General features: G+C 36.7%; 1 pseudogene; it reads left to right on the top strand.

Annotated features, from left to right (window-relative positions):
- The first annotated feature begins 265 nt into the window (after positions 1 to 265).
- LOC122747809 lies at positions 266 to 1,466 on the top strand (annotated as a pseudogene).
- Positions 1,467 to 25,600: the final 24,134 nt, after the last annotated feature.

The following is a 25,600-nucleotide window of genomic DNA, read 5'->3' as shown; positions in this document are numbered from 1 at the left end:
ACTTGACTGTTGACAGTTACTACAATCATAGGGAAAATCAAGGCATAAACAAAGAGAAGGGCAATAGTAACAAATTGGCTACAGGTGAAGTTTCAAAGAAAAATGTAAATTGGTCTCAGGCAAAAGAAAGGAATTCCTGGAAGAGCTTAAAAATGACTTTAAAAAGCAAATCAGGCTCTTCTTTCCCCCACGAGGGTTAATTAAGTAGAGATGATGGCTCTGATTGGCCCGTCCAAGCCAAGGGTTTAATTTTGAATTCTCCTAGATGCTGCAGGCACAGAGGACATTGCCCAGACTCTTTTTACCTCCCGGGGCTCTTATACTAAAAAATGACCAAGCACAAGTACCAGAGAAGAAGGAAGTTAAGAGTTAGATCCAAAATGTTATTCAAAAAAAGAAAAGCTAATCCCTCTGCGTCTATTCCATCTATTCTTCCTCCTTCCTCTCTTTCATCTACAACTCTACCTCCACGTGAAAGGATGATAGATGCCCCTCCCACAAACACAGGTTGTGGCCAAAACTGGCCAACATTAGCCTGGAGCATCACATTTTCCAGCATAAAAAAATCCAATGAAATTCCTAGCAAAGAAGGTGTGGTCTTTCTATTCGTGTTGCCAGAGCAGGATTACAAAGAATTTAGAGATGTTGAAAGACCATCTATTTCCATCCCTTATCTACTTCCGGGAACTGCGCCTGATCAGACAGCAGGTTGACAAGCTGGAAAATGAATTCTCCAAGCTCCAGGAAGCACTGAAGATCTCTCAGACCCCTGCCTCAGAGCATTCCTCTTGCTTGGATTGGCATAAAACATGTCACCTGAGGGCTCAACTGCCAGAGGACATTGCTCAAACCCAAGCCACTATTAGAGAATCAGTATCTATACTTCCGCCTGTGACACTGCAGCCTGTGGTTCTTCCTCCTCCTCCACCACCACCACTGCCTCCACCTCCACCTCCTCTGCCTCTGCCACTCAGCTCAGCACCTTTGTTGCTCAAAAAATCTGATCCTACCAAAATGCTTCAGGCTACACCATTAAAACAAGATGTGCCCATGCATATAACTGTTAAAGATCTGCTCACTGTGAAGTTAAAGAAGACACAGAGTTCTATTAATAGCAATAAGAGTCTGTCATCACTGAAGGAATGAAAACCACTGGTTACAGTCTCTGATCTTCACAGTATCTCCCTGAAACCTCAGTCCAAATTTCCATCAATGTCACAAATGTGATCATCACTCCCAGCAAAGGCCAAATGGATCTAAGAAGACTTCTTAGGAAAGTTGACATAGATAGGAGCCCAGGAGGAACCCCTCTTATCAATAAAGAAAATATGGAAAATATGGAAAATGGAACAGGATTGACCCCAATCATGACCAAGGCCTTAAAGAGAAAGTTTCAGCTAGCTCATCCAAAGAGCCCATCCCAAGCTCCATTATGTTCTGCAAACAGCTTTGATGAGCAACATTGATCTCACTGATGGATAATGTTGAAGATGAATATTAAATAGATGTAATCAAATAATCATTTTGAAGGATTCCAGAAACTCATAATTCATCTACTGTGTGTCTACACAGCAAAAAATATAAATCCAAATGTTGTCCCCTTGTTTTAATTGGTAAACATGTCCAAATAAGATATTGGTTGTCTAGATGATCAAGCTTAACTAAATATCTGTCACATCCTCTCTCTAATTTGGCATGATAGATTATTTTGAGTGAATGACTTCGATGCCATTCATTTTAAGAACAGTCATTTGTAATTGGGACATTTGCCACCCAACAAATAAATAGATAATAAGGTTTGTAGCCCTACCTATCTGTATTCAAACAAGTAAGAGATGGGAGCCTGATGGCCTTAAAATGTAGAAAACACAGGGGAAGCTGGATGGCACAGTGGATAAGTTACCAGCCCTGGATGCAGGAGGACCAGAGTTCAAAATGTGGCCTCAGACCCTTGACACTTTCTGGCTGTGTGACCCTGGGCAAATCACTTACCCTCATTGCCCCACCAAAATTTTTTTTAAAAAATGTATAAAACACACTTTCCACTATCTTTTGTGGCCATTTCTAGCTCACCATCATGCCCTCGCAGTCTCTTTTCATATTCCATATTCAAGAAGCCAAAGTTAACTTTCACTGATGGCACTAATAGGGACCATGCTTCTTCTGCTGTGCGTCCACTCAAGGGCTGCATGAGATCTATAGTTAGCTCTAGACACAAGGTGCTCTTTCTTCTGCTTCTAACTGTAGAGCAGAAGGAGCTGTTATTAAGCCAAAACCAGGTCTGGGGCTGTTTAAGAAACTCATATGCTACCCTAAGAATGAGGACAGCAGTCAATAAATCAATGAGGACCAGGGGGACGAACCACAGGGTTACAAAACCTCAGTAAGCTTACTATATTTCTGGGAAAAGCTGAAATGTGAGACAAATATGGGTTGCTTGGAAAGTTCCTAAGCCAAAAATCTAGTTTAGGGAGTTTCCTAAAATATCTAGTAATATTCAAATCTTGGTCAAAGTACAATGGCCCTAGAAAATCCCCATATGAGCTCTGAGGCTGTCTATTTAACCTAGGCCCTTTCTAGACAATCATATTTTAGAGATACACATGAAGGTGTCTTAAAACTCACAATGGATAAATACAGAAGTGACAGTAAGACGTGTAAAAAATGAAATGTAGATTAAAAAAACAAAACCCATTGGCTTCTCTGGTAAAAGTCAAGAACTAAGGGAATAAGGGGCAGCTAGATGGCGCAGTGGATAGAGCACCGGGCCTGGAGTCAGGAGTACCTGAGTTCAAATCCGGCCTCAGACACTTAATACTTAACTAGCTGTGTGACCCTGGGCAAGTTACTTAACCACAATTGCCTCACTAAAAAAAAAAAAAAAAAAGAACTAAGGGAATGTTCATGGAGAAAACAGTTCATTTCTTATTACAAAATGGTGTTTAACAAGGCATAAATGAAGTTTGCGATAGCTCTATGTACTGTATTTATTTTATAGATAACTTGAAAATTCACAAAGGATGAATACTGTTCTACCTCTTTAGTTACTAAACAAATGAACGAATTCTATCATAGGTATTCAGAGGGAAGGTTCTATATGCACCTGATAACTATATAAGTGTATGCAAATACATAGATTTATAAAGCTGCTACTGCCGTCATACCAGTATTAAGATATATTACATGCTCTCCAGGTTTACTTTTCAGCCTCTACTAAACGCTTATCACAGCTTGCTTTGTATTTTTCATAATTCTGTAAACCTAGGGTTCCTTAAAACCACTGTGTACTGTATGTCTTGTTATTAAGATTGAGTAATAATAAAATCAGCCCAACAATTCTGGGGCCACTTAGCTGTGTTTTAACAATAGAAATTTTATTACTAAAAAAAAGCAAATCAGGGGCAGCTAGGTGGTGCAGTGGATAGAGCACTGGCCCTGGATTCAGGAGGACCTGAGTTCAAATGCAGCCTCAGTCACTTGACCCTTACTAGCTGTGTGACCTTGGGCATGTCACTTAACCCTCACTACCCATCCCCCTACCCTACCCCCAAAAGAAAAGCAAATTAGAGAAGTATAAAAAAATTGGGGAAAGAAATAAAAGTAATGCAAGCAAACCATGAAAAAGAATTTTTAGTGAGGCAATTGGGGTTAAGTGACTTGCCCAGGGTCACACAGCTAGTAAGTGTTAAGTGTCTGAGGCCAGATTTGAACTCAGGTACTCCTGACTTCAGGGCTGGTGCTCTATCCACTGATCCACCTAGCTGCCCCTGCTCATCATTTTTAATAGAACAATAGTATTCCTTTAAATTCATATACCACAACTTTTTCAGTCATTCCACAATTGATGGTCATCCCCTGAATTTCATATTCTTTGCCACTATAAATATTTTTGTATAAATGGATCCTTTTCTTTTTCCTGTGATCTCTTTGGGACACAGACATAGTAGTGGCATTGCTGTGTCAAAGGGTATGCACGGGCATATAGGAGGATCTGAATTCAATATAAGTTATACATGTGTAGTCATGCAAAACATTTCAACATTAGGGTTTTTTTTTCTTTTTTTGGGGGGGGGCAATGGGGGTTAAGTGACTTGCCCAAGGTCACTCAGCTAGTAAGTGTCAAGTGTCTGAGGCCAGATTTGAACTCAGGTTCTCCTGACTCCAGGGCCGGTGCTTTATCCACTGCACCACCTAGCCACCCCTCCACATTAGTTTGCGAAAGAAAGCAAATAAAAAACAATACCATCAGTTCTTTCTCTGTAGGTGGATTGCATTTGTCATAAGTCCTTCAGAGTTGTCCTAGTTCATTGCATTGCTGGAAATAATCATCATTCACAGCAGATCATCTTACAATATTACTGTTATTTTGCATACAGTACATTTCACTTTGCATAACCTCCTGTAAGTCGTTCCAGGTTTTTCTGATAGCATCCTACTCATCATTTCCCACAGCACAATCATGTTCCATCTAAATCTCATCCCAAAATTTGTCTAACCATTCCTCAATTGATGGGCATCACCTGAATTTTGAATTCAATTTTTTTATCTTTTAGGATACTAACCTAGTAGTGGTATTCCTAGGTCAAAGAGTATGCATGGTTTTATAGCCCTTTGGCCATAGTTCCAAATTGTTCTACAGAATGTTTGAATCAGTTTACAACTTTACCAAGAGACTGTATTAATGTCTCATTTTCCTTATATCACCCACATTTGTCATTTTCCTCTGCTGTACTATTCCAATCCAATAGGTATGAGGTAGTAGCCTAATTGTTTTGGCCTGAATCTATCCAAACAATAATGAGTTAGAGCATTTTTTTTCATATGGCTATACGTGGCTTAGATTATTTCACCAGAAAACTTCATGACTTTTAATCTTCTATCATGTGATGTTTGAAATCTAAATGTGAGTTCTAATCTGACCCCCAGTTTTTTTTGGGGGGGAAACTGGCTAAAATCACTGATAAATTCAGCAAGAATTTAGGCTTTTAGGTATTTATTAAAGCATATTAGAAATTAGTGAAGAGAGAGATTGAGAACAGATTCATTATAGCATGGAAAATCCTAGTTTAGAGCTATTAGGTATAGCCAGAGAGAAAAAGTAACTTCCTTTCTTAGCAGCCCACATGAAGTCCCTCACCATGCCAAAGTACTGGGTGAAAAGGGGGACCCTCCTGCTCTCTGTCTCTTGCCATGCCAGTTACTCAATGAAAAGAGAGATTCAATGAGCTAATCTCTACTTCCTAGTTCCTCTCTCTCTCCACAAAAGGGGAGGTCCTTCAAGCTAAATGGTTGAAAATAGTCTTCTCCTGACATCAGTAGTCCACAGACTCTGAAAACAACACGTCACTCAGGGCCAGTCAGGTGTGGTCTCCATCCAATCACCCATAACTAGGCACACATTTAGTTTCTCGGTCTCACCCAAATCAAACAATTCCTAATCAATCCTCGGGTGGGACCCCTGGGAGTCTGCCACATCCCATTATTTTATTACAATCAATTGGGAAATGGCTCTCATTTTCAGAAACTTGATTCAGTTCTCTATGTGTTTGAGAACTGAGGTCTATGAGACAAACTTGCTTCAAATTTTTTTTCACAATTATTATTGCTAATTGTATTTCCCTCCATCCTATTCCCTCCCCTTGATATTTACCTTATTTTGTATCTTCTTTCACCAAATACCTCCTCAAAAGTGGTTTCCATTTGACTGCATCCTCCCCAACATGCCTTCCCTTCTTTCACCCCTCCCCCCTTATGCCCTTCTCCTCCCATTTTCCCACAGGGCAAGATAGATTACCATACCTAATTGAGGGTGTATGTTATTCCCTCTTTGAACCAATTTTGATGAGAATAAGGCTCACTCACTCCCCTACATCTGCCCCATCTTCCCCTCCACTTTAAAAGCTTTCTCTTGCTTCTCTTATGTGAGCTACTTTATGCCATTCCACCTCTCTCTTTCCCTTTCTCCCAGTACATTCCTTTCACCCCTTAATTTTCTCATCCCTTTATATTCAACTCACACCTTTGCTCTTTGGCTAAATATACTCCATTCAGTTGCCCTAATAATGAGAAAGTTCTTATGACTTACAAGTATTATCTTCCCATATAGGAATGTAAACAGCTTAACATTTCAATTTCCCTCATGATTTCTTTTTCCTATTTACCTTTTTATGCGTCTCTAGGGTCTTTTATTTGAAAGTCAAATTTTCTATTCGGCTCAGGGCTTTTTATCAAAAATGCCTGAAAGTACTCTCTTTCATTGAATTCCAATTTTTCCCCTGAATGTTTATACTCAGTTTTGCTGGGTAGGTTATTCTTCATTGTAATTCCAGTTCCTTTGCCCTCCAAAATATTATATTACATGCCTCTGATCCTTTAATGTAGAAGCTGCTAGATCTTGTGCTATCTTAACTGTGCCTCCACAATATTTGAATTGTTTCTTTCTGGATGCTTGCAATAATTTCTCTTTGACCTAGGAACTCTGGAATTTGGCCACAAATTTTGTTTGGGGATCTTTTTCAGGAGGTGATCAGTGGATTTTTTAAAAAAAATTCTATTTTACTTTCTGCTTCTAGAAAATCAGGGAAATTTTCCCTGACAATTTCACGGAAGATGATGTCTTAGCTCTTTTTGTTTGTTGTTTTTTGTTTTTTTGGTGAAGCAGTTGGGTTTAAGTGACTTGCCCAAGGTCACACAGCTACACAGCTAGTAAGTGTTATGTGTCTGAAGCCAGATTTGAGCTCAGGTCCTCCTGAATCCAGGGCCAGTGCTCCATTTACTGTGCCACCTAGCTTCCCCTTAGCTCTTTTTTTATCATTGTTTTCAGGTAGTTCAATAATTTTTGAATTCTCTCTTTTGTATCTATTTTCCAGGTCAGCTGTTTTTCCCAGGAGATATTTCACATTGCCCTCTATTTTTTCATTCATTTGGGTTTGCTTTATTGTGTCTTGATTTCTCATAAAGTCATTAGCTTCCATTTGCTCAATTCTAATTTTTGAGCAATTATTTTCTTCAGAGACTTTTGTAACTCCTTTTCCATTTGGCCAATTTGGCTTTTCAAACTGTTGACTTTATTTTCATGACTTTCCTCCATCTCTCTCATTTCTCTTTCCATTTTTTCCTCTATCTCTCTTACTTTATCTTCAAAGTCTTTTTGAGCTTTTCTATGGCCTAAAACCAATTCGTATTTTTATTAGAAGCTTTGGATGTAAGAGCCCTACCCTTGCTAGTCCCTTCTGAGGATGGACCTTGACCTTCCTTGTTACCATGGAAACTTATTAAGGTCAGCATTCTTTTTTCTGTTTGATCATTTTTCTAGCTTATTTCTTGACTTTGGTTCTTAAAGTGGGGAACTGCTTCCAGGAGGCACTGTCCCAAGCTTTAGGGGGTCCAAGGTGCTATGATTTAATGAGAGGCACATTCACCCCTCCCCTGGCCTTTGCTTTGGTCTGCAACCAACCATAGGACTGCTTGCCCTTTAACCCAGAACAGAATCTTGTTTCACTATGGCTGCAAGCTCTGGTGTGCCTAGGCCCCTCCCTTGCCTGAGTAGCTTCCAAAGACTGCTTCCTAGGTCTGAGGGCAGGCAAAACAACAGAGTCCCACCTCAGAATCAGCAGAGACTCCTGTAATCTTCCCTTAGACCACTGCTCAACCCCCTAACCATCCATGAGCTGAGTTCCAGAAGTAGCTGCTGCTGCCATTGATTCCAAGTCTCCCAAGGCCTATTTCTCTGAGCGATTTGCCTGGGGATGAATCTGTGCTGGTGTGGCCTATACAGGTTTGGATTCCACCCTCACCCCAGTACAACAGACTTTTCCTGATGACCTTCTAAGTCATCTTTGGCAGGAAAATTATCTCAGCTCATCCTTTTGTGTCTTCTCCTGCTCTAGGAATTGTCCTATGGCATTATTTGAAGGTATTTGGAGGGGTCCTGGAGAGAGCTCAGGGAAGTCACTGCCTTTCCTCTGCCATCTTGGCTAAGCACCTGCTATAAAAAAGTTTAAAAAAGGGATGGGCATAATAGAAGGGGGAGGGGAACTGATATTGGGGAAGGCAGGGATCATAAGTAAAACACTTGTGAGGAGGGAAAGGATGGGGAGTAAGAGTGGTGGGGATAAAGAGGTGGAAAATAGCATGAAGAGAAATAAACAATTATCCATCATAACTATAAATGTGAATTGCATGAACTCACCCATTAAATGGAAGCAGATAACAGAATGGATTAAAAGACAATATCCTACAATAAATTGTTTACAATAAATACATTTGAAGCAGAGACTTACACATAGGGTACCTGCTAGGGGCTGGAATAGAATCTATTATGCTTCTGTTGAAGCAAAGAAAGTAGAGGTGGCAATAATGATTTCAGACAAATCAGAAGCAAAAATAGATATAGTCAAAAGAGATAAAGAAGGAAACTATGTCTTATGGAAAGGTACCATAGATAATGAAGTCATATCAATACTTGACATATATGCATCAAATGGTATGGCACTGAAATTTTTGAAAGATAAGTTTAATGAGTTATAGGAGGAAATAGATAATAAAACTATCCTAATGGAGGATCTTAAATTTGCTCTCTCAAAACTAGATAAACCTAACCAAAAAATAAATAAGAAAGAACTTAAGAAAATTAATAAAATTTTTGAAAAGTTAGATATGATAGATCTCTGGAGAAAATTTAATAAGAATAGAAAGGAATATACCTTCTTCTCGGCAGTACATGAGACCTACACAAAAATTGACTGTGTATTAGGGCATAAAAACCTTACAACCAGATGGAGAAAAGGAGAATTAGCAAACACATCCTTTTTAGATCATAATGCAATAAAAATTACATTTAATAATAGAAAATTAAAAGAGAGATTAAAAATCAGCTGGAATTAAAAATATGATCATAAAAAGTAGGTGGTTCGAAGAACAAATCATAGAAATAATCAATGATTTCATTAAAGAAAATGAAAATGATGAGACAACATTTAAAATTTATGAGATACAGCCAATGAAGTTCTTATCTACAAAATATAAATTACCCAGATTAACAGAAGAATAAATAAAATATTTAAATAACCCAACTTTAGAAAAAGAAATTGAACAAACCATCATTGAACTTCCGAAGAAAAAAAATTCCTAGAACCAGATGGATTCACAACTGAATTCTACCAAACATTTAAAGAACAATTAACTCCAATACTACATAAACTATTTGAAAAAATATGTGAAGAAGTCCTGCCAAACTCCTTTTGTGAGACAAATATGATGCTGGTACCCAAACCAGACAGAGCCAAAACAGAAAAAGAAAATTATAGACCAATCTTGCTAATGAATATTGTTGCAAAAATTTTAAATAAAATACTAGCAAAAAGATTATAGCAATATATCACAAGGATCATACACTATAACCAGGTGAAGTTTATACCAGGGATTCAAGGCTACTTTAATATTAGGAAAACTATCAGCATAACTGACCATATAAACAACAAAAACAGTAGAAATCATATGATTGTCTCAATAGACTATAAATGTTAGATATAGCAATAAGGGAAGAAAGGGAAATTAAAGGAATTAGAATAGGTAATGAAATGATGCTATCATATTTTACAGATGACATGATGCTATACTTAGAAAATCCTAGAGAAACAATTAAAAAACTACTTGTTAATATGAATGACTTTAGCAAAGTTGCAGGATACAAAATAAACCCACATAAATCATCAGCATCTATATATTACCAACAACGTCCAAAAACAATAGAGAAATTCCTTTTAAAATAACTGTGACTTGGGGAAGCGAGGTGGCACAGTGGATAAAGCACCAGCCCTGGATTCAGGAGTACCTGAGTTCAAATTCGGCCTCAGACACTTGACACTTACTAGCTGTGTGACCCTGGGCAAGTCACTTAACCCCTACTGCCCTGCAATAAAAAAACAAACAAAAATAAAATAAAATAAAATAACTGTGACCAATATAAAATATGGTCAATATAAAATACCTGCCAAGATAAACATAGGAGCTATATGACCAGAACTACAAAGCACTTTTCACACGTCAGATCTAAACAGTTGGAAAAATATTAATTGCTCATGGGTAGGCTGAGTCAATATAATAAAAATGACAGTCATACTGAAGTTTATTTATTTATTTAGTGTTTTACCAATCAAACTATCAAAAATATTTTATAGAGCTAGAAAATTTTTTTTAATTCATCGGGAATAACAAAAGTTCAAAGATATCATGGGAATCAATGAAAAAATATGAAAAAGTTGTCTAGCAGTACCAGATATCAAATTGTATTATAAAGTGGTAATTATCAAAACAATCTGGTACTGGCTAAGAAATAGAGAGGTGAATCAGTGAAATAGAATCGGTGCAAATTACATTATAGCAAATGACTAAAGCAATCTAGTATATGATAAACCCAAAGATCCAAGCTATTGGAACAAAAACTCATTATTTGACAAAACCTGGTGGGAACACTGGAAAACAGTATGGCAGAAACTAGGTATAGACAAACATCTCATATTGTATACTAAAATAAGGGGAAAATGGGTACATGGTTTACACAAAAACTATGATACCATAAGCAATTTAAGAGAGTATGGAATAATTTATCTGTCAGATATATGGGAAGAGGAAGAATTTAGGACCAAAGATGATATAGAGAGTAAAACAAAATGTAAAATATATTATTTTGAGTAAATAAAATTTTAAAAATTTTGCACAAACAAAACTAATGTAACCAAGATTACAAGGGAAACATAAAACTGGGAAAGTATTTTTGAAACAAATATCTCTGCTAAAGGTCTCATTTCTCAAATATATAGAGAATTGAGTCAAATTTATAAACATACAAGTCATCCCCCAATTGATAAATGGTTAAAGAATATGACCAGGCAGGTTTCAGACAAAGAAATCAAAGCTATCTATAATCATATGAAAAATGTTCTGGATCACTATTGATCAGAGAAATGCAAATTAAAACAACTCTGAGGTATCACCTCACACTTAGAGTGGCAAATATAACAAAAATGGAAAACATTGGATGTCAGGGGGATTTGGGAAAGCTGGGATGCTAATCAACTGTTGGTGGAGTTGTGAAAAGATAGAGCCATTCTGGAGAGCAATTTGGAAGTATGCCCAAAGGGCTATAGAACTGTGCATGCCCTTTGATCCAGCAATACCAATGCTAGGCTTATAGCCAAAAGACATCCCCAAAAAGAGAAAAAAAGACCTATTTGTACAAGAACAGTTCTAGCAGCTCTTTTTGTGGTGGCTAAGTATTGGGAACCAAAGGAATGCCCATCGACTGGGGAATGGTTAAACAAACAGGGTATATGATGGTGATGGAACATTATTGTCCCATAAAAAATGACAAGCAGGATTACTTCAGAAAGGCCTGGAAAGACATGTATGAAATGATGTTTAGTGAAGTGAGAAGAACTAAGAGAACATTGTGCACAGAGACAGCAATATAGATTGAAGAACTGTGACTGAATTAAATATTCGCAACAATACAATGACCAAAGAAAATCCCAAAGGATTATTGATGAAACATACTATCAACCTCCAAAGAAAAAAACTTATATTGATGGAACAAAGACTGAAGTATGCTATTTTCTCCTTTCTTTCATTTTTCTTTCTTTCTTTTTTTTTTTTTTGTGGGGCAATGGGGGTTAAGTGACTTGCCCAGGGTCATACAACTAGTAAGTGTCAAGTGTCTGAGGCCAGATTTGAACTCAGGTACTCCTGACTCCAGGGCCAGTGCTTTATCCACTGTGCCACCTAGCTGCCCCCTCTTTCATTTTTCTTTTATTTAAGCTTTCTTGTATAAAATGACCAATATCATAATGTTTTACATAATTTTACATGTATAACCCATATCTAATTGCTTACTGCCTCAGGGAGGGGGGAGGAGGAAAGGAGAGGGGGATAATAATTGGAGCCCAAAAATGTTTATTACTTTTTTAAAAATTGTTCATTAACTGAACATTGACAATTACACAAGTGTTCAATAAATATGTTGAACAACAAAACCAACAACAAAAAATAATTGAATAGAGAAAGGGCCTAAGGATTCTAGCACAGAAGAAAATGGTTATATGCAGGAAGCAGTGTGTTTTAGTGAAAAGAGTACTAAGCTTGGAGGCAGAACAGATCGGGGATTGGTTCTTGTTTCCCCTAGCTGACCAGGAGCAACTCACTTAACTTCTCTGTGCCACAGGTCCTCCTTTACAAAATGGGGTGATACCTGCCAACACTACCTACCTGATAGCTCTATTATGAGGGTCAGATTAGATGAGTGTGAAGAGCTATGGAATCCTTATGTCAGTTTAGACATTTTAGACCTTATTAATGATATCATGTGTGGGGAAGATTGGAATTTGGGGAGATCTTACCTTTTTATGAGAGATATAGAGAAAGAGAAATATAACTGTGAATAAGGAGGGAGAGGTGAAAAAGTGATTTGAATGAATTCAAGGATAAAATTCCTTGCTATTTAAGACGGGAATCTAAAGTTCAGCATTGACATGAGGTCTCAGAATGAATACCTGCAATAGATAGTTTGGCTATGATCTGGGTTCTAGCCCATCCAGATGAATGGGGATAATGCAGAGAGAAAAAAGTCAGATTCTGTAACTAAATGACAAGTTTCTGGACAGCCTATAGTTTTGGCAAAGGAAGAGAGTATGTCTAAAAGGCAGAAGGGAACTTAGAGCTCTAGGTTTAAGGTCAACATCATAACAAGAGGTAGGAAAATGGAATCATGAAACTAAAGATACTCATTATAGAGTTTCATAATGCTTGATCTCTTTGTCTACCTCATCTTTCTTATCTCTATAGGGAGAGAGCAGGAAAATAAAATCTACTGGTAGCTTTTATGGACATACTGTGTAAGTACTTTTTTAATAAGCCAGTTTGAACCCTGGAGGATCACTACAAGTCATTAGAAGAGATGGAGTCAATAGAGAAATAAAAGAGGTGAGTTTGAAAGAAGATTCTAAGCAACATCTCTATAGAAAATAAACTGATAATGAAACAGTTTATTGATTAGGGATTTCTTAAAGTCATTTGTCTTGGTTTTAAATCTCATCATCCTGGTTTTCTTCTTCCTCTTTTTTTATTTTGGTGGGGAAATAAGGGTTAAATGACCTGCCCAAGGTCACACAACTAGTAAATGTGCCAAGTGTCTGAGGCTGGATTTGAACTCAGGTCCACCTGAATCCAGGGCCTGTGCTTTATACACTGTGCCACCTAGCTACCCGCTCTGGAAATCTTCTTATGGATGTGTTCTAATATGTCATTTTCTTTTAAAAAAATATAATGCCTTAGGAATGCCTGCTATACTTTATAGATAGCTATTTCCCCCATGTTATTCTACAGGCAGAATTGTCAAGTATTTTTGGGGGGTTTTTTTGTTTGTTTTGGTTTTTGATGGGAAATGAGCATTAAGTGACTTGCCTAGGGTCACACAGCTATTAAATGTCAAGAGTCTCAGGCTGGATTTGAACTCAGGTGGTCCGGAATCCAGGGCCAGTGATTTATCCACTACGCCACCTAGCTGCCCCTCTGTCCAGTACATTTAAATAAACCTTATTTGTGGAACTGACCTTTTCTAACTCAGGTATAACCATATACAGAGCACTTAACAGCCTACAAGTATTGTCAATTGTTTTAAACTTTTTTGGAACCACAAACTCTGCATTTTCTCCTGTATCTGAATCTTAAATCATATTTCTTCATCTTTTCCTCTGGAATTAATACACACTTCTCATCTAGGTTTCACTAGGTTTGTCTCTGACTCATATATTCATCAACCAAAGATTAATAAGCAATCTTGGCTCTTCAAGACCAAAGAGGAGTTTCTAGTCCCTCAATGAGCGAGGACTGAAAGACCACATTCCACACTCCCAATTGCTGTCTATTTATCAATTATTATGCTCACACTCAGATTCTGGGTCCTTTGGCCCTTCAAATGTTCTGTTTTCTCTTGTAGAGGCTAGAGAGACCACAAAACTATGTTACTCAGATACCTATAACTGCCAAGACTTGGTCATTACAGTTCTCCAAATATTAGAATCACCCAGGGTGGGCTCCAGAGAACCTTAAACTCAGTAAAACACAGGTTTCCCAAAGTTTATAGATTTGTGTGGGGAAGGAGGGAGGTTACTGTTTCCACATGCTGCCTTCTCCATACCCCAAAACCATGACATTTGGATAAGCCACTGACTCATTCACTCGGCTTCATGATCACACTAGATACTACTCTTTTTCTGGTTTTTGTTTTGTTTTCTTATGTTTTGTTTTGCGGGGCAATGGGGGTTAAGTAACTTGCCCAGGGTCACCCAGCTAGTTAATGCCAAGTGTCTGAGGCTGGATTTGAACTCAGGTACGCCTGAATCCAGGGCAAGTACTTTATCCACTACACCACCTAGCTGTACCCCCTACTCTTTTTCTAATAACTCACAAAACAAATAACTCCAATAATTATTTTAAAACTCCATCTTCCACACAAACTATATTTTTAATTTTTTTCCTCTGTGCTTCTCTATAACCATGGAGGGATTTCCAATTATGTCTACTCCACAGTTTCTGGTCTTGCCACAGTGCTAGATGTAACTAAACAGCACAGTGAGTAGAGAGCTGGACCCAAAGTCAAGAAGACCTCAGTTCAAATATAGTTCAGATATTCATTAGCTGTGTGACCCCATTCAAGTAATTTCATCTATGTCCACTTTAGTTTTATCATCTATAAAATGGGGATAGTAATGTCACCTACCTCTCAGGATTTCTGTGATAAGAAAATGAGATGTTTGTAAAGTGCTTTGAAAATCTTAAAGCACTATGTGAATGCTAGTTGTGTTATTGTAGTCTTGAATGTTAATCCTTCAGAGCTATGGATAGCTCCAAATACTCCTCACTTAAAAGCAAAGCCTCTTTGAAATTTATCTAGGCTGTTGGGATGTCATCTTTTCATGTCCTGTGGATCAGAAGCTTAAGCTGGCACCATTGGATACCTCATGCTTCAATCAAAAGCAGAACTCTTCTTTGGCCATGGCACTATACAAGATATGGAGAAACGTTATGGGAAATGAGTTCTCTATGAATGCAAATTAGTGATTAAGAATTGAATATTGAGGTAATGATGTACAAGTATATGACAGCAAAAGGAAGAGTTAATAATGCACACATGGAAAAATAATCAGAGAATCATGTGGAACATGACCATATAGTAGCACTAATAGTAATAACATCACCAACAATAATAACAAATATAATAATATGACTAGCAAGAAAAAGTTCACAGTATATGATACTTTAAGATTTACAAAAAAATGTTTTCTTTATAAGAGCTGCATATAGTATATCATTAGCTACATATAGGATATAAGAAAACTGATACTCAGAGTTAAAGTGATGTGTCTATATATCACATAATTCCTAAATTTCAGAACTGCAACTTAAACCCAAATATCCTCTGTTCTAAGATCTGTGCTCTTTCCAATAATGTCTAGTGTTCCTTAGAGATCAAGAAATATCCAAAACAGAAATAAATAAATTAAAATTCAACAAACATTTGATGAAATTCTTCTATATGTATGGAATAGTGCTGGATTCAACGATATAAAGAATTACTATGATACATTCCTTAAAATCTTATAAAGCATAGTCTCCGGAGAGATCATGTGTGATTTTAGAAGACACAGTTTCAATGAAATTGTAGGACAGAAGTCAGAATGATAGGGCTTAAAGAAATAATAAACATGAATGTGAACATATGGTGAGAACATGGACTGAGCAAGTAGAAACCCATAATTTGAGTAGAAAATTCATTGAAGCTTCTTGACTTATATATTGTATATATTTTTTAAATAGTAAATTAAATTCTAAGCCAATTTATACCATGCCATACTAATTTCTAGGAAGCTGAGTCTTCTGGGTATTTCCTGTTATTATCATTATGCTACTTGGTGCCACTAGTCTCATTATTCCTTTTTGTATGTTTCTATTTATAAATATACTATTAGTAATCTTGTATTTTGAGTATGAGTCATTCTTAATGATTTGATTCTTCTCATTTTTCTTCCAAAGTTGGAAGAGGTGAAGGTTACCCTGGTCTACTTCTAGATCACAAAGCTAAAGAATTGAATGGGCAACATCCTTTTTGCCTTAGAACCCACCCACCTTACCCATAATGTTCCTTATGCAATGGCTGGCTTCTCCCATTCCAGTATTTCAAGGCACAACTTTACATGCTTCAAAGTCATGGAGATGATAAATTAATTATGAGGCTTTTGAAATATGGATTAGAAAATCTAACTGATTTTTACTTATTGTTCTATCTGGAATACTTTGATTAGTTTTTAGATTTGCAAAGCTCATATTTTCTATTCTTTATGACTATAGAGATTTTGTCATAAATTAAATAATAAGATGATTTGTTTTATATGCAATAAATTAAATGCAAAGGTATACAAAGAGTGTTTATTTATCGATGGGAGTCAACTTTGAGAGTAATCTCTAGTAGCTTGCCACAGGGTTTTTGTTTCCATTATATTCAATAATTTTGATCAAGGATGTTGATGAAGAGTAACAATATACACTTTTCAAATTTGCAAATGGCACAAAACAAGTGTGAGGGGGTATCTAATACATCAGATAACAGCAAAGATATAAAAGGATTTTGAACTCTATAATCTAGATCATATCTTTTCATTTTATTCATAAAGAAGGCATGTGTGTCAATTGTTGAATGCTGTATTAAAAGGTAGGTATATTTTGTTTTTAGCATTATTATAATCTAGCAATCTAATGATTCTATCACCCTCAGTGACCTGCAAAAAAATCAATTGCACTAGTATTGGATAAAGAAAATATGACCAGGGGGCAGCTAGGTGGCACAGTATATAAAGCACTGGCCCTGGATTCAGGAGAACCTGAGTTCAAATCCAGCCTCAGACACTTGACAATAGCTGTGTGACCCTGGGCAAGTCACTTAACCCTCATTGCCCTGCAAAAAAAGAAAAAGAAAATATGACTAGATAGCTTGACGGTCTTCAGTCTTTCATAGAAAATGGACTTATACTCACTGAATCAAAAAACGTATAGAGTACCAGAGCTTGAAGTGAAATCAGGGACCATTTGACCAACTCAAGAATATTCTTCAGGTCAACTGAAAAAGAAATACCTGAAAAATATTTCTAACAGAGAGGTATTGAACTAAATATGCAGAATGAGGCATACATTTTGCTTGACTCTGCATATTGGTTACAAGGGTTTTGTTTTTGCTCGGAGGAGGACATAGTGACAGAAGTGGTGGGTAGAGAAAATATGTGCTTGTTAGTTGAAAAAAATTCTAAACATTTCTGAGAAGTAATCATGCAACCTCTGCTTAGAGATCTTCAATGAGAGGGGATCCATTGCTGCACAAGACATCCAATTCCATTATTATCAAATTGTTAGGAAATCTTTTTCTGACATCAAGTCAAAATTTCCCTCCATGCAACTTCTATCCATTGTTCTTAGTTCTGCCTACTGGAGATAAACAAAATGAATCTAATTCCTTTTTGCCATGACAGTCCTTCAACTAGTGGAAATAGATATTATTTCCACCATAAGTCTTTACTTCATCAGGCTGAACATCTCAAGAGTATAGGTTATATCAAACTATATATACCCTATATATTCACTATAATGTATACTCTCTATATATACAGACACCATATATACACTATAACACACATTATATATAAACTACATATACACTATAACGTACTCAACTTTGCTCAGACCACATCTAGAATGTAGTATTCACCTCTGAGTTATCCCATTTTGAAAGTGACATAAATAAGCCATACCTCCAAAGACAAGTGAAACTATTTGTAGATGGGACTTGAAACCATGTCATATGAAGATCAGTGGAAGAAAGAGGAGTGCTAAACTGAGTGAAGAAAAGATAGCTATCTTCAAATATTTGAATTGTTGTAACATCAAAGAAGGAATTTACATAAAGAATTTACACATAAAGCAAGAACTGATTTTTGTTTAGCCCCAGGCCAATGAGTAGCAATTATAGGTACTTAGACTTTAGTTTAATTTAGGAAAATTATTTTGGCAACAGTTTAAAGGACAGATTGGAGCAGAGAGATATGTGAAACAGGGGGTTCAGTTAAGAGGCTATTACAGTAGAACCAGTAAGAAGTAAAGAAGGCCTGGAACTAGGGTGGTGGCAAAGAAGGGGATTGATGCAAGAAGCATTGTGGGTTTAGAAGTAGGAAGGCTGCTAAACTAACTTAATATAGGTGTAAAGACTAGGAAGTGAAGAATGGCACCAAGGTTAAGAACCTGAGTGACTGAACTAGCCATTGGGAAATATGGAAATCCAAAGGAGAGCATGATTGGGTTTTTGTTTGTTACTGTTCCATATTTTTGGTTGTTGTTGTAGTAGTAGATATTGTTTGTAGGAGAATATAAGTTTTATTTTGAACATGCCAACTTTCATTTATCTAAGATCAGATGAGATGATGGGGCAGGATATATAGAAGAAAAATTTTAAAAACACACAATACATATAGCATGTATTCATGAAATGTTTGTTTAATTAAAATCCATGGAATTAAAATTATTTAGGAAAGAACAAGTTATGATATAAGTCTATTTTTCTTTATGTGATCAATGGGTTCTTAAAAAGTTATATGAAAGGGGCAGATAGGTGACACAGTGGATAGAGTCCAGCCCTGGATTCAGGAGGACCTGAGTTAAAATCTGGCCTCAGACGCTTGACACTTACTAGCTGTGTGACCCTGGGCAAGTCACTTAACCCCAATTGCCTCACCAAAAAAAAATACAATTAAAAAGTGATATGAAAGTCAAATTTCTGTCACTCAAATTACATTTTAGATACTTGCTATTAGAAACCGAAGTTAATTATTTTGCAAAAATGTAGAGCATCTTTTGAGGAAATCCTCTCCAATATACCATTTAATAAGTTTGGTAAGAAGACCTGGGTGGCAAAGTAAATAGAGGGCTGGACCTGGAGTCAGGAAGACTCATCTTCCTATTTTCAAATTTGACTTCAGACACTTACTACTTGTATAATCCCAGGCAATTCATTTTACCCTATTTGCCTTCCTTTACCAAGAAAACCCCAAATGGGGTCACAAAGAGCTGAACACAACTGAAAACAACCGAACAGCAGAAAGTTTAGACTGTTTGTATTAGGTTTTTATAAAAATAAGGCATAACCATTTTTTTTTCCAACAGAAAACTGACTGCTTATAGTATATGACTATAAAGTGAATGATTTTCTTTGGAGAGGTATTATATCTACCAATGTTTTAGCTGTTTATTTTGTATCCATGATAATAAAATAATAGAATTTATATAGTACTTTAAGGTTTGCAAAATGCTTTGCATGTTATATCATTTGATCATCAAAACAATCTGGTGAGGTGGTACCATTATAATCCTTTTACAAATGGAAAAAAAAATAATACTGATAGTGATTTGCATATTGACTCGAAATATGTTCTAGCCAACACTAACTGGCCTTTGAGAGTCAAAACAAAACAAAACAAACAAAAAAACAAACAAAACACAGTCAATTGATAAACTTTTCCTGTGAGCATTAACATCTCATAAACCAGGAATCACTACAAATGAGTTTGATACATTGTTTTATTGATTGTCTAGATTTAAACTGTTAACAATTCAGATTAAACTAAAAATATTTTTCCAGTGATTCAGAGTTAAACATTTTCCCCAGTTTTCCCCACAGAGAGCCAGTTGTTAAAAATTTACTAGTACATCTCTATATTGCTTTTCAAATGTTGCTTCAGCACATCAGTAGTATAGTAAAAGGCTCAGGAAGTGACATCATCACCAGAACCGAGGCCTAGTGACTGTAAGTGAATAATAAAAACAACTGCTGCTGGTAGTAGTAGTAGTAGTAATATCAGAATTTATATAGCACTTTAAGTTTTTTTTAAGCATTTTTAAGTTTTGCAAAATGCTTTATATCCATTTTCTCATTTGCATTAGTGTAACATAGCTAATAAATATCTAAGAAAGGATTGAAACTGGGGTCTTCCTCACTCCCAGCCCACTATCCTATGTCTAGGTAATACTGAATTAATTCCTGTCACCCCATGATAATGATGAGGATGAAGATAAGGATGCTGCTGGTAATAGCAGAAATAATACTCATATACATAATATTTTGAGGACCATCAAGCACTTTCCTCATAACAACCTGAGAGCCATAGATTAAGTGACATTCATTTAATTGTCTACAGAACAAATATTAAAGCCAGAATTTTTGTTTGTTTTTGTTTGCTTTTTGTTTTTTTGTGGGACAATGAGGGTTAAGTGACTTGCCCAGGGTCACACAGCTAGTAAGTGTCAAGTGTCTGAGGCCAGATGTGAACACAGATCCTCCTGAATCCAAGACTGGGTGCTTTATCCACTGTGCCACTTAGCTGCCCTGTAGAACTAGAATTTGAACCCAGGTCTCCTGTCTTTAGATCTAGCATTGTAACCACCAGTGGCTACTTCCTCCTGAACAATGGTGCAAAATGTGCGCTTACTGAAATTACACTGAATAGATACCAGAAAAATCGACACAGCTCAGCAATATTCATCATCTAAGAAAAGGAGCATGACCAATGAGACCTGTACAAATCCTTGCCTACAACTACATCCTTATGGTTTAAGCACTTCCAAGAACCCATGACTTTTTTTTTCCTCCTTAGACTACAGGACCATTATTTGTAATAGGCTCTTTAAACTTGCCAGCAACTATAGGTGGACAAAGTCAAAAGACTTAAAGCTCTAACAATAAGGAGTCACTGATTTTTTTTTTAACCTAGAAAACACTGAACAATAATCATTTAAAAAGTACCATTAGCCCATGAGTTGACCTTAAGTCCACTTTTGTTAGAGAGATTAAGTGTAGTTTAACAAATAGAAATACCTAGGAGTTGATTTATTACAGTGATACGGTTTTAGGCCCATGATAAAATGGCAATAACTTTCAGCAAAATAAATTGAAGCATCCACAAGTCAAGGCCAAGATGCAGAAAAGGATATTGACACGAAAAACACCTAGGCCAACATATGCTTTTTAAAACTCAGGTTATCCAAGTTATCTATGAATTAAGTTCTCAGAGACCAATCCCTTTAATATAAGGATCTGAAAATTGTCAATAGACATCAGAAAAAGCATTTTGAAGATCATCTTGATAAAGATGCATTAGGTATTTTGGTGCCTGTGTGATTTTTATGCCATACCCTAATGACTTTACCTCCCTGTCTTTGCCCTTTTAACTCCTTCCCAACCTTCAAGGTCTAGTTTTTTGGTTTTGGTTTTTGTTTTTGTTTTTGTTTTTGTTTTTGTTTTGCAGGGCAATGGGGGTTAAGTGACTTGCCCAGAGATCACACAGTTAGTGTCAAGTGTCTGAGGCTGGATTTGAACTCAGGTCCTCCTGAATCCAGGACCAGTGCTTTATCCACTGTACCACCTAGCTGGGCCCCCCCCCCCAGGTCTAGTTTTCATAACAACTCCTCCATGAAGTCTTTCCTCATCTACAAAAACAGAAACATTCAATCTCTCTCCCAACCCCAACTGCATTTTGGAACGCTCTATTACTTCTGTTCTATTATGAATTATAGTTAGGATCTAGTGTTCTATTTTTGTGCATGTGTGACAGGATAAGGGACTTTCGAGTTTTAAAGAATCTTAGAAATCATCTCATACAGCTCCTTCATTTGAAGAGAAATAAACTGAGTCTGAGTCAAAATGACATGCTCAAATTCACATAAGTAGCTGCTTCCTCCCAACTACAATGTGATCTAGATTTGAGCAGTTACTCTGGTGGATTAGGGAGTGAGATCCATTATGACTCCTCAGAAAAGTGATGACTTGCTTCATTTTACACTAGAGTCTTCTAAAACCAGGTATCTTAAAAATCTCTAATTCTCATTACAATTTTAGAAGTAATTCAAGCACAAATTAGTTAAAGGTCATGCAAGGCCTGAAGTTTAATAGTGCAAAGAAGCTAGAACAGTTCTTGGTTAAATTAATGAACTTTCCCAAAACCAGGCAAAAATGTGTGAAGTTTTTCAGGCAGCTTGCTGTAAGTACAGTGTGTAGGCCACTAGATAGGGACACCTGACAAACACCAGAAACTTCCAAAGATTCGGGGAGATCAGCCATATACTCTTAGCTTAGATAGCAAGCAAGCTGACCTTACTCAAAGATTTTTTCCCCAAGGGAAAAAAAAGAATTCTTTCCTGCTCTTTCTGTTTATGGCAAGGTGAAGAAAAAGAGGCAGAATGTTTCTTTTCATTCTACCTATTAGCAATAGCATCTTGCTCATGGGAGCAGTGATCTAGATGAGAAGTTGAATCAAAGAAGCAAAAAAACAAAAGCCAAGAGAGTTGCATCTGGAGTTGGAACCTTTCTCAGTGCATGCATCACAGGTCCCAAAGTGGAGACTTCTGTTGGTTTCATTTTTTTTTTCTGGAAGACAGAAGTACTTTAGACAAGCTGAGGCAAAGCTGGTAATGATGGGTAACATGGACAAACATCATAATCATTTGCTCCAGGCAAGATAAAACATAGCGCCCTGTAGAGCAAGTCACATAGCAGAGGAAATCATCTCAGAGAGACATTTCACTCCCAAAAAGAGGAGTATGAGGACTTCAGGAGCATTTCAGCATTAGATGTACAAGTGGCCTCTCATGATACCCATGCACAATGACCACATATTCTCCCTCCATGTGTGCCTTTCTACTTCTGCATTCTCCATGCATCAGCTTCCCCCACTTGATGCTGGGGTTTGCCAAGCAATGGTATAGGGTGTGGAGTAGTAGGGGAAGACAGTCCGGATTGGGGGGGGGGGGAGAGAATAGGTTCATTTATATTTGAATAAAACACTGAGTTTTCCATAAACTGCTACAAAAGGATCTAATAGATTTTCTCACAGATTTTCATTTTTTTGTTTGTTTTTTAGGGTAGAGTACCCTAGTTTTGTAGGGGAAAGTATTTTGTTTATTACTATGTCATTTCAATAAAAGCCTTTGCCTTGAACATTGTTGACTAGTTGAACATTAAAGATAAACCCATCATCAGGATTCATGAATTATTGTTTGTTTTGGTTTTGGGTTTTTTTGGTGGGGCAATGAGGGTTAAGTGACTTGCCCAGAGTCACACAGCTAGTAAGTGTCACGTGTCTGAGGCTAGATTTAAACTCAGGTCTTCCTGAATCCAGGGCCTGTGTTTTATCCACTGAGCCACCTAGCTGCCCCCAAGGGTCCATGAATTATTACTTTAGGAATATAAGCTACACCCCTTGAGTCTGGATTAGTCATATAAATTGAGGGAATATCCCTAGGGGGATGCTACAAAAGAAATTAGAAAGGCATAGGTTGTTTAGACTGGGTAACTATCACTGATAACACAGTAGGAATCTGGTATGAGAAATGAAAAAATCAAGTGAATGTGCAATTTCATTTTCTAGTCAAAATGGATAGGTTAAGTAATCAATCAGCTGAGAACCTATTTTGAGGTTTGTGAGGACTACAAAGGACCAGATATGATTCACAACATGAAGAAACTTAGAAGGGAAAAAGAACAAGAAAATATGATTTGTAAAGCAAGTATCATTATGAGTCGAATAATCCTGAAGTACTAAGGGAGTACAGAGGAGATAGCAAATTCCTGTGGTCTGAACTGATTGAGGAAGACTTCAGAAAGAAGATAGGAATAAAGCTGGGCTCCTTCATAGTAAAGGAATCATTCTTCTGGAGAGAGAGAGAGAGAGAGAGAGAGAGAGAGAGAGAGAGAGAGAGAGAGAGAGAGAGAGAGAGAGAGAGAGAGAGAGAGAGAGAAAGAGAGAGAGAGAGAGAGAGAGAGAGAGAGAGAGAGAGAGAGAGAGAGAGAGAGAGAGAGAGAGGAGCAACTTGTGCAAAAGCATGTAGGGAAGGCAAGTTAAATTAACTATATAATGACAGTAGATCAGTGTGACAGTGAGAGAAGTTATAGATACCTACGCTCTAAATTTGAAGGTGTCTGAAATGAAGGAATTGGGTTTTGATATCATTTTTGTTACTTGATCCAAGATTTACTAACTTGGTCAAATCTCCAACTTTCTTTGTTTCAATTTCCTTGGAGAAACTACCTGTGTAAAAATGAGTCAATTACAACAGGTGACATTGATAGTCCTTTCCGGCTCTAACAGGATTCATAGTATAGTAGAGAGCTGTCCTCTGAGGTATGAAGACCTAGGTTCAAGTCCAGTTTCTGACAGATAGATACAGGTTGTATGACCTTAGGTAAGTCACTTAGCCTGTTCCTGGTTCTTTCTGTCCTGTAACCCAAGAATGAGTAGGCTGTATAGGGAAAAGGTCCTAGTAAATGAAGTTATTCAAAAGTCTTATGGGTCACCTTGGGAGTTAGTGAATTCCCCATTTTTGTAATTCCCAAAGCAGAAGCTAGAAGACTACTTGTCAAGTTCCCAAGAGAGGTTCCAAGGAAGATTTCAGTGTAGATTCCTGAGCAAGGCCCTTGTTAAAATTCTGGACCTTGTTTATATTGTTGATCCCTGATTCTTTGATTCCATATCAATTGGCCATTACTAGCCAAGTTCAGGAATATGTGTAGACAGAATAAGTAGCTGCCTAAAGTTGTCTTTGCCAAAAAACAAAACAAAACAAAACAAAACAAAACAAAACAAAACACCTCCACATTATACATAGATGAGGCCTATATGGAATACCCTAATTGGATATTCATCCTTTTGACTTATTGTTTTATTTTCTTAGAAGTATTAAATGTTCCTTGGGAGAGAAAATCTAGTTAACCTCATACTTCATGTAAGTCTTGCAAATGAACGACTTTTCTCTCCTGAGAGAAAAATGTTATTGTTTGTTTTATTTCTTTCAAACTTTCAATTTGTTTTTATTTATTTAATTTATTTATTTTATTTCATTAAATATTTCCTAATTACATGTTAAAAAGTTTTTATTTAATTTAAAATTTTTTGAATTATAAATTTTCTCCCTCTTGCCTTATCCTCATCCTATTTTGGAAGTCAAGCAATTTGATATCAGTTATACATGTGAAATTATGCTTAAATATATTTCTATATTAGCCATGTTGTAAAAGAAAACACAGAAGAGAAAAATAATGTTAAAAAAGTATACTTCAATCAGCATTCAGAGTTCCTCAGTCCTCTCTCTAGAGATGGATAACATTCTTCATCATGAGTCCTTTGGAATTGTCTCAGATAATTTTCTCGATCCGAATATCTAAATCTTGAGGAAAATTTGTTATTTATTAAATTAATTATTAATATTAAAATCAATATTCTTTAACAACTAATATTTTTCTGTGATCCACTTTTTTCCTCATCCTGACAGAACCCATTTCTAAAGGGCAGGCTATTTCTAAAGGGAGTGATCAAGTAAGGTGATTACTCTGAATCCCCAAAGAATCTGCTCATTAACCAGCTTGGGCTAGTCCCTTGCTTCTGTTTACCAAATAAGCACAAAAAGCTACCTTGAGCTAGGCCTTCCCCAGGAGATGACTCTTTTGTCCTTGTTT

Source organism: Dromiciops gliroides, chromosome 3 (assembly GCF_019393635.1).
Source record: "Dromiciops gliroides isolate mDroGli1 chromosome 3, mDroGli1.pri, whole genome shotgun sequence".
In the NCBI taxonomy this organism is placed as follows: Eukaryota; Metazoa; Chordata; class Mammalia; order Microbiotheria; family Microbiotheriidae; genus Dromiciops; species Dromiciops gliroides.
Note: the sequence above shows the minus strand (reverse complement) of the source record. Positions and strands in the feature narration are given on the sequence as shown.